The 9,745-nt window shown below is 46.0% G+C and overlaps 1 protein-coding gene across 5 annotated transcripts in view; it reads right to left on the minus strand.

Moving 5' to 3' along the window:
* Nucleotides 1-9,369, minus strand: part of ADGRF5 (adhesion G protein-coupled receptor F5) — a 45,495-nt gene extending 36,126 nt beyond the window's left edge. For 2 of the 5 annotated variants that reach the window (XM_054822018.1, XM_054822019.1), the window contains exon 1: nt 9,084-9,369. The gene's annotated coding sequence lies outside the window, so the exon portion shown is untranslated. Of the gene's footprint in view, nt 1-3,564; nt 3,614-6,259; nt 6,400-9,083 lie in introns of all 5 variants that reach the window. The other 3 variants (XM_054822021.1, XM_054822020.1, XM_054822022.1) reach the window with 3 other exon arrangements.
* Between the last annotated feature and the right edge of the window lie 376 nt (nt 9,370-9,745).

Below are 9,745 nucleotides of genomic sequence, written 5' to 3' on the forward strand. Positions count from 1 at the left end.
ACATCAAGGCACATTTTCCATCCTTGTTTATGAAGTATATACTTTTCCTTCTTGACCTATGACTTTAAATTCCTTTATTCCTCTGTAAGCCTTGCTGTGAATCAGTGATGACCTTTTTACGTACTCAAATAGTCTACATGGAAAATGAATATAGTTTAGTCCCAGCTATCTGCAGATCAGACTCAAATCATACAATGACCAAGCAGGACTTCCTGCAAGAAGAAAATAACTCTGCAACGCTCCTGTTTGCAAGGCACAGTCGCTGAAATAGGAACTGCTCAGCCAGATAATTGAGAGCACAGAAAATACTGCCTGGCTGAATGGCCAAATTACATCCTTCGAGCACTCCTAACGCTCTGAGAGCAGCCAACAGAAGTTTCCACGAGCATTTCAGCACAGTCTGGACAGTACCAGCCAGCCCTGGAACGTCGTCCTAGCCCTCCCGGAACAGTTCACAGTTGGACTTACTGCTTGTCAGTGCAGAGCAGCAATCTGCTGGATCAGTGAGGGTATTCTGACATGAGTAAGCATTGACTGCAATAATTATCGGCTAAGCGTTAACTAAGGGAAGGAGGAAGGTAAGAAACAGTCTGCCACACTTGGCAGGACATTACTGCTGTCCCGGTTGATGGCTAGCTGTGCAGCTGACCTCTCTGGGAAGCTACCACACTAACGCTAGACCTCTGTCCTGCCTCTCTCATGGGACTAGGCAACAAAGTTCACCTGCACTTACAGCCATTTCGCTGTGTTAGGATAGAAAAGGCCTGCTGAGGACTAACTTTTCTTCAAAGTAGGTACCTCCATCTGTTGGCAGGGAGATGATGCCCACATAGCTTATGGCTTCTATGGCCTTACCAGTGTAGAATGGTGCAGAGACATCTGGGTCGTACCAGAGCCAGAAGTAACATATTGTTGACGTGCTGTATTATCCCTTGCAGCAGGGTTTGGTAGCTCATGTCTGGTGGCCAGACTCTTCTATAGACACTCTTGTTACTTGGGTTCCTCAGCTCAGGTAACCTCTGTTCACTCAGCAGGACCTGGCTTATTCCACTTTATCCTTCTGACTCCCAGATTCCCACTCTCTTGTCTCTTACAAGCAGACACATTTGGTAGCCTCTCTTAGCCTGCCCTGTCATGTCTTCTTTCTAGAGTCTTTGACACAACATTTCTCATTTGATACCAGAGTTAATGATGAGAACATTTCCTGGTTCTGGATGCCTCTGAAACACAGTGTCCAGTTCCCAGGCTCCCCAGTATGAGAGAGACGTAGACATACTGGAGTAAGTCCAGCAAAGGGCCAAGAAGATGATTAAGGGTGTGGAGCATTTGTCATACCAGGAGAGGCTGAGAGAGCTGGGACTGTTTAGCCCAGAAAAGGAAAGGCACAGGGGGATCTTATTAATGGCTATAAATAAATGATGAGGGGACCTAAAGAAGCACCCACCCTGGAGTGGCTTCTTTGGTGAGGGATTATGAATGCGGAAGTGTAAGTTGAAACAAGCATTTCTGTGTTAGAGTACAGAGTTATCCATCCTCATGCAGCCATCCCAGATAGAGGTATTTTATTCCCGTTGCCTGAAACTTTTCTGTATTCGGTGTGTGGGACTGTGGCTGCTCTTGTGCAGAGGCAGAGATGAACAGACCTTTGCCATCAGCAGGAGGAGGATAACAAACAACTCGGTAGCCCCAACATGTCTTTAACCAGCAGACTTCTTTGTGAGGTGAATATTAGTCCATAGCCTCAGCTTTTGGCCCTCTCCTGGGCCTTTAAGTCATGTCCTGGGTCACTGAGCCTATGACCACCCAGTGTGATTGGCCTCCCATATTCTGCTTTAGAGGTTTGTCAAGCCTCATTGTAAAAGCAGTTAGTTCTGTGGCTTTACTCCTTTGTTCACATCGAGAGACCGTTCCCCCAACCTTTCTAATGGGTAGTGGTTCTTCCTGCCCTGAGCAGGTTTGCACTTGGCTGGATTTAAGGATTCTCTAGCCCAGTCACTTCTTGTCCAAAGAGGGCTATAGCAGAGGCCCTAGGGAAGAGTTTTACAAAAGCAAAGTAAGCTTGTAGCAGCACATCTTCAGAATGTTCTTTCCACCTCTGGCTGTCAGAGGTACAGGGACTTCTGGAGGCAGGGCAAGACCTTGGTGTTTAATAGCCCTTAACGGCCTATTAAGCTTACACAAAATGAAGTAAACTATAAGAAAACCTAGGAAAGTGTCAAAGATCCATAATGTCCAGGAGCAACGAGGTTTAAATCTCCTCTGCTTACTTTGAATCTCCCACTCATTAGGGCCAGGTTTGGTCCTTAATTACCAAACCGGATGGCATATTTTCTCATTGGCCTCATAGCAGCATACGTCACTTTTAAAATTCCCCATCATTTGTCCAGGCTGAAGAGACCTATGTCATTCTAGCACAGAAGTCATCCCACCTCTTCTGTACATGTTCCTGCTTTAGCAGGGGGGTTGGACTAGATGATCTCCAGAGCTCCCTTCCAACCCCTACCGATCTGTGATTCTGTGATTCTGCTCTGCATCTTTCCACTTGGGCTCTATCTTTTTTGAACTTAATTAAGCTCCTTTGTCACCATACGAGCACTTTCCTGAGGCATAAATAGCTCTGCCTCCCTTTAGGCATTTTGGATGAAAGGCCTATGGTGTCATGAGATGTGTGGAGGTGAAGGAGGCATGGAGAGAGGAACCAGGAGCTGCTAAAGATTAGGAGGTGTGAAGGGAGCAGATACGTGGCTGGCACAAGACAGTCTAGCTCCATGGCTGCCCTGTAGCTTATAGCAGCTGGGCCCTGGTTTACCCTTTTCAAACACCTATGTAGCATTTTTTTCAGAGATTCAATCTCTGGGGCTAAAGCCCTTGTTTTTGGTGAAGTTTGTTCTTCCTCAGCCACAACAGAAGAGCTTTTCCTTCAGTGCATAAAGCATGACCTTTGGGTAGTGCGTAATAAGTTGGATGATCGGACAATGTTTGTTGCAGACATAAAACACACAATGACTTTAAGAAACACACACCCAGGCACAACAATATTTCATGGGAGAGCTGGCTAAAAGGGAAAGGGGGGGCAGGGGAAGTTGCACTGACCTTAGATAACACATCTGAATGAGAACAAAAATAAAATAAACACAAATTAATCAAGGACTCCCTATCGAACCGCTTAGTGATAAGGATTCAAACAGGCAATAAACAGGCTGTGAGATACTTTCTCTGCAATGTTTGAGGAACTGCGTTATTCCAGCTTTGTGCGTAGCATGGTGCAGGGGGCTGAGCTGGCTGGCATGCTAAGGGATCTGTAGGGCTTGAGCAGAGGTTTAGTGTTCAGAGGGGCTGTGGGGGGCAATTTTTGTTTTTTTGTGAGTTAGTTGCATGCAAACAGATGCCATGGCGCTCATAAGTGAAGGGATGAATGCTCCCCATGCCACATGACACATTCATATGCCAGGCTGAAAATAGTAGTAGCTGAAACCAAAGTGAAAAAGGCATTTAAATCAGCACTTTACTGGAAAAAGAAAGCCCTGCCTAATTCTTGCCCTTTTCCTGGCATTTCTTCCTCACCTTTGCTCAGGAGGTTCTGCTCAACTCCAGCTAAAGGCTCCTTCTTGACCTTTGTGTTTTGTGGAAGGAACAAAGAAAAAGAGTAAAACAGAAAATGCAAACCAGTGAGTTCCATTCTGCTATTCCAGCTCCATGCACATAGCTGAGCACCATATGTTTGGAAAGGCTGGGGGAAAGCACACGCCACCATACATTTGATGGCCGGGATGGGAGAAGGGATGCAACCATGAACTTTCCCTTCCTCTCCTCATCCTTTTTGGAGCATCCGCAGTTATTAGTGGCAGGCCTATCTCACAGCTAGCAGTAACGAAGCACCAGATTTGGAGCTCAGCGCTGTGTGAGTTCAGGGAAGGTGGAAATCTCCGTGTTCTCCCATACCGATATAGCAAAGAGCGAGGTCTAACAACATCTGTTAAAGTGGAATTTTCATGGGCTTCAACGAGTTTTGGATTAGGTCCCTAAGTCGGGCCAGCCACGGGTTACTTCTATAGACTGAAGTACTAGAAAGTCTGATGACTGCATGCTTCCTGCTCGTTTCATTTTATTAACCTCTTGATTTTTTTCCTGTTATTGCTGCAAGCACAGCTGGCTGTATAGGAAGCTACTACAAGTTGTGTAGGTGTCAGCCATTTGGAGTTTTTATAATCCTGCTCTGGACAGCAGGAGTTTCCTGCCTGAGGGCCTGGCCTGTCACACCTAGCAACAAAAATGTAGAAGTACAAAATAGTATCCATCTTTTGCACAAAAAAATCATATAAATGGAGGAAAATCCCCTAGATCAGTGAAGGCAGGTATCTGTTGTACCTCTCTCATAATTCCCTTCTGTAATGATCAAACTGAGAGAAAAAAAAATATATATATTTTGTTCCACTGATCTCACTTCCAACCTTACTATTTTTGTACTGGTCTGTCTTCCAGAGCACAGGATAACTCAGAAATGCTAAACAATACTAGTATTTGCCTTCTTTGAAGGCTACACTTGTCTGTAATGTTTTCAAAATCATCAGAGCTCTTTCATCTTCATCATTGGCATTAGGTGTGAGATCAACATAGATGGGACTAGTTTGTTTTACTAATGTTCAGAAGACTTTAAGGAATATTAGACTTTATACAGATGCTAGGCTTGGTTGAAAATGACATCACACCAGATTTAGACCAAGGATGATCCAGCCTTTTGAACCCCTAAGGTGCATATCGGGCTCACATGGTGTAGAAGCACAGCAATGCAAAGACAACTTGCACCTGACAGCAGGTTTGCTCATGCAATCCCACACTGAGCTACGTAGATGAGTGCCATTTCTCAGGCCCCAGAGATGCCTTCAGAGAGCTTAAACAAACACAGGCCATGAGATGTAGGGCTGGAGTAGATGACCTATCACATGTAGTGATAGGGCAAAGGGTAATAGTTTTAATCTGAAGGAGGGTAGATTTAGATTAGATGTAAGGAAGAAATTCTTTACTGTGAGAGTGGTGAGGCACTGGCACAGGTTGCCCAGAGAAGCTGTGGATGCTCCCTCCCTGGAAGTGTTCAAGGCCAGGTTGGATGGGGCTTTGGGCACCCTGGTCTAGTGGAGGGTGTCCCTGCTCATGGCAGAGGGGTTGGAACTAGATGGGCTTTGAGGTCCCTTCCAACCCAAACCATTCTGTGATTCTAACATCTTACGTGTCCTTACTTAGATAAGGGCCAGTGGTTATGAATGGCAATTGAACTTTTTAAGCCATAGACTTGAAACAGGATGGATAGTGAGAGGAAGGAAGGAAGTTCCATCAGTCCTGTTTTATGGCCAGAGGGACTTGAGGCATGCACAGGCTCATCTGGGATCTCAGCCATAGGATGTTGACTCAGATTTTAGGGACCCCATGCAGGAATTTAAAGAATTTGTCCCTCAAGAAGGAACAGTAAAGCAATTTCAGGAGCAAGGGACATGCTGTGAACAGCCTGTCATAAAGCACGTAGGGACAGCTTTGGAATGAAGATGGCTTTTACACACTCAGCCTGATGGTTGTCGAGGGCCAAGCCTGTGGTCGCAGGAGCGAGCTGAAGCAGGAACTCTAGCAGAGCTTTTCCTCTGTGCATGAACAATCGGGGGAAACTCTGCTGTTTTGAGGAATTTCCGAGGACAGTAAATTACATACTAGATCACAGCTCTATTACGTTTTTGGGGAAGGCATTTGGAAATTAATGTTTCGTATTAAGATTTAAGTGGGGAATACATACAGCTCTGCTACTCATGGGCATCCTCAAACCTGGCCTGCTACCTACAGCATTTTCTCTCCTGTTGAGGTGGGTTTAAGTGGAGCCTGGCTCACAGCAGCCAACCATGTAAGCAGACCCTCTTTATCTCTGTGCTTCAGTTCTCCCACTCACCACCTCCCACAAGCAGACAGATGCCCAGCAAGTCTCCAAGCAATGGTCACCCTGGAAGACAACCCTGGCCCTGACCCTGTTTTTTATCGCTGAGCTTGATGTTAGATGGTTTGAAATATCCCTTTTGTGAATTCGGGTCAGCTTTCCCAGCTGTCACCCCTCCCAACCTCCAGCCCACTCACTACAGAAGCAAAGTTGAAAAAAGAGAAAGCCTTGATGCTGTGCAAGCACTGGTCAGCGATAACCAAAACATTGGTGTGCTATCAACATCGTTTTATCCACAAATCCAAAACACAGCACCTTAAGGGCCGTTATGAAGAAAGTTACCTCCATCCGAGCCAGACCCAGTACTCCCATCTTGTTTGGCTTGCTCAGGTGGAAGTTACGATGGAGAGGGGAGGGCTTTGGGGCAGAATTCATTACAGGCTTCCACAGGGATAAACTGAAGTTTGGAGAGAAGATACGGGCTGGGTACACAAATGATGGATTAAGGTTATAACGTCCGTGCCATGTCATAGGATGGTTGTCAGAGTGAGACCTCTCTTACAGGCTACCACCGTAAGCAGACAAGCCCTCAGAATAGGCTGCAAATATGGCTAAAAATTCCTTAACAAAGTCCACCGGTGCAGCATTATAACAGGCAAATATAGTACTGCAATTACTAGACAACCTCCCACAGTGAGTTAGCTGCTCTGCAGGAACTGCTCGTTCCTGCAAAAACCATGGAGTGGATCATTTCTCTGACAGAGAGAAACAAGCCATTGCAAATCATCTTTTGCAAGCTCTTTCCCATGCTCCCTGTTCCTGCACACCCACCCCGTGCCTTCCATCTCACCCACTTTCCTAACACAACCCCTCCAGCCCACTGTAGGGCCACCATCAGAGCCCTCCAGTTTCTGCCCTCACCCAGCGCTGGCTCAGTCCATATGCAGGATGCTGCCGAGCACGGATAAGGGGAACAAGCTGCAGCTTTGTTACCGCACACAGCAGGTGCTGGATCGGGTTAGTTGATGGGTGATAACTGCCCATAGGTGTGCTGAGCAACATGCGAGATCATTTGAGAAATAAACTCTGCATAACCATGCAGCTACAGTGAATCAGCTCACAAATCTCAGTTGGACCCCTCTGTGAGAGGACAATCCTAAGAGACTGTTTCATGGAACACGAGAAAATGATTTTCTGAAAGGAGTTTGGTTTTACTGTACATTCATCCCGTCTGGTCTTAAAAAACCATGATTCTTACACTAGGCTGAGCTTAATTCCAGCAGCAAGTAATTTAAGTTTCAAGTGCAAGTGCATTTCAGTTGCAATGTGCAAATATAGCCCCAAAACTAATGATGCCCTCACAGATGATGCAATTCACATCCATGCTTCCCTACTGTAAGCCTTTGTTTCTTCTGGCAAACCACAAATCACAGGCATGAACGGCGGCAGCAGCAGGGAGGCTTTCTTGATCAAGATGAATGGGTTAAAAAAGGAATTCTAGTAAAGGCTGTGCTGGTCTTTTGTGTTTTAACAATGGGAGGAAGCTCTGCCTAGTTTGAGGAATTTCCCATGTCTCCAATTCGGACTTTGGAAAACTGCTTTATTAAACCTGTCTACGAGGTGTTAAAAAAATAAAAATAATCAAGGAGATTAGGATAGATAGCTTCCCAGAGCTTACGCATGTTCTGTGTGTTTGTTTTTTAAACCTAGATCACCGGAGGCAAACTCAGAGGAATCTGGGGACATTAAATAATGACAAATGCCAAATACACCAGCTTCCTGCTCAGCTGGCCGAGCCATTATTGAATTCAGTCAAGTGTCACTGCTATTGCCCCTAAATTTCCTTATGTATCACTTCGTTCTGCAATGTTGCCAGACATCGCAAGGCAGATTAAGTGACAGAAATAGATGAGGAATTTTCTGAGTGAGAGGAAGATCTATGGGTTCAGCAATGCCATTTTCACCATGTAGCAGCAAGTGATGGAGCAAGGAGAAATGGAGCCTCAGGCTTTCAAATTCCCAACGCCCTTTCCCTTGCTATTCCCTTGCCTGCTACAAGCTCATTGCCTCCCATAAAACTGTCACTGAAAGCGAGTCACAGTATTCAAACAATTACACCTTTCTCCCCCAAACCTGAAAGCTCCCTATGCACACAGGTGAGCACCACTTTCCCACTGATGGGGAGAGACAAACGAGGTTGTACAAGGTCACACCACGGCTGTGTTTTTTCTCAGTCTCGATTGCTTAAGCGACCGGTAGATGCTGCTGCACCAGAGAGGTTTGGAAGGGGCAGGACTTTTTGGGGTTATAGACATCAATGGAGGTGAAAGCCTCAGAAAGCATCCCTGCATCCTCCCTGACACTGAGCACCGGCAACAGCACTCTGGCACTCCAACATAACACCGTAAAGCTGGCTTTCACTTAAGCAGCTCAAAACACAGGTAGAAAAGAATGGAAACAAGGTAAATGTGACACTCAAAGCCAGTACGCAGCAGCCTCTCAGCCTGTGGCCACGGGTGCCCCAAGTCCCTCTCCCCTGCCAGCAAGCATCACCTCATAAGAGACTGAAGGGGGATGCGAGAGATTGCTCTTAAAAGAAACAAACCCATTTTATGCAGTTGACAAAAATACTGTCCCTGTTAGCTGCACTGCAAATCCCAGACACTGTAAGCATAACACAAAGTCAGAAAAATCCAAATGCTATTGCAGGTGATCTGGTTTGGGGGGTTTTTTTGTTTGTTTGTTTGTTTTTTCTGAAACTATGTAATATGCCTTTAGGAGGTAATAAATGCAGTCCAGATAAGCACACTATTTCCATGCATGTCCCTCTTTACATCTGCCGCCCTGAGCTTAAACATCATTAGTCATAGCCTCTATTAAAATTCACTAGCCAAGCTAACAGGCAGCAGCACTTTGTCAGAAGCTTAAATGGCTGAAAAGCCAAAAAGCACCTTACAGAAAGCTGTCATCTAATCACCACAAACCAAAACACACGCCGATCACAGTTCTCCCAGGAGAAAACTGCAGCAAGTTAACCGGTCGTGCAAAGCTTACACCGCAATGTCAGAATCTGGCCCTGAAAATTCCTCCAAGCTACCTTAACCTGCCCCAAACTGTCGAACTGCGCGAGGAGACCGATGCTACATTTCACGCACCCCATCCATACCTGTAGGACAAGTGCTGGTCGTGTCCGAGTCTTTTCCAAACTTGTCCTCCTGCTCTGGGAAGGAAACTTCCCATCCAAGTGTCAACTCCTGCCTCAGCCTCTGCCCTTTGTTTTCCCAAGAGCTGGAGACACACCTGCTTTTCCGTGTGTGCTGTTGGTTGTTGGGCTCGGGGTTTGGGTTTTTTTGTTTTGCTTTTCTTTTTGGAACAAATTAAACAGCTTGTGAGCAATTCCCAGTAAGCGAGAGAGAGAACTTTTTGGCTTGTGGTGATTTAATCAAACAAACCCCGTGACCTCCCTTTCCTGCGATCAGTGGGAACCGACCCCTTCTCCACCAGCACGGGGTGGAGTTGCAGCTAAAAAACACAAGCACTGTGCTGGATGGGCAGGGCAGATCTTCCTTCTCCGTTTGTTGTGTCAGAGAACACGGTGATTCCTGCTGGTCCGAAACACGGAGATGACCTCTGGCCAGGAAGGAACCTGAGACATATTTTCTAAGCAATTTCCTGCCGAGGTTGAGGGGGAGGAAGTGGATGCAAGGGATGCTTGGGTGGTGGTGCTCACAGAGCTGCTGGAGAGTGTCATTTCAAGGTGAGGAAAACACTTTTTTGGTCATCAGGGGTGCGGAAGTAAAATAAATTACTTTTTCTTTTTTTTTTTTT

This window comes from Grus americana, chromosome 3 (assembly GCF_028858705.1).
Source record: "Grus americana isolate bGruAme1 chromosome 3, bGruAme1.mat, whole genome shotgun sequence".
NCBI lineage: Eukaryota > Metazoa > Chordata > Aves > Gruiformes > Gruidae > Grus > Grus americana.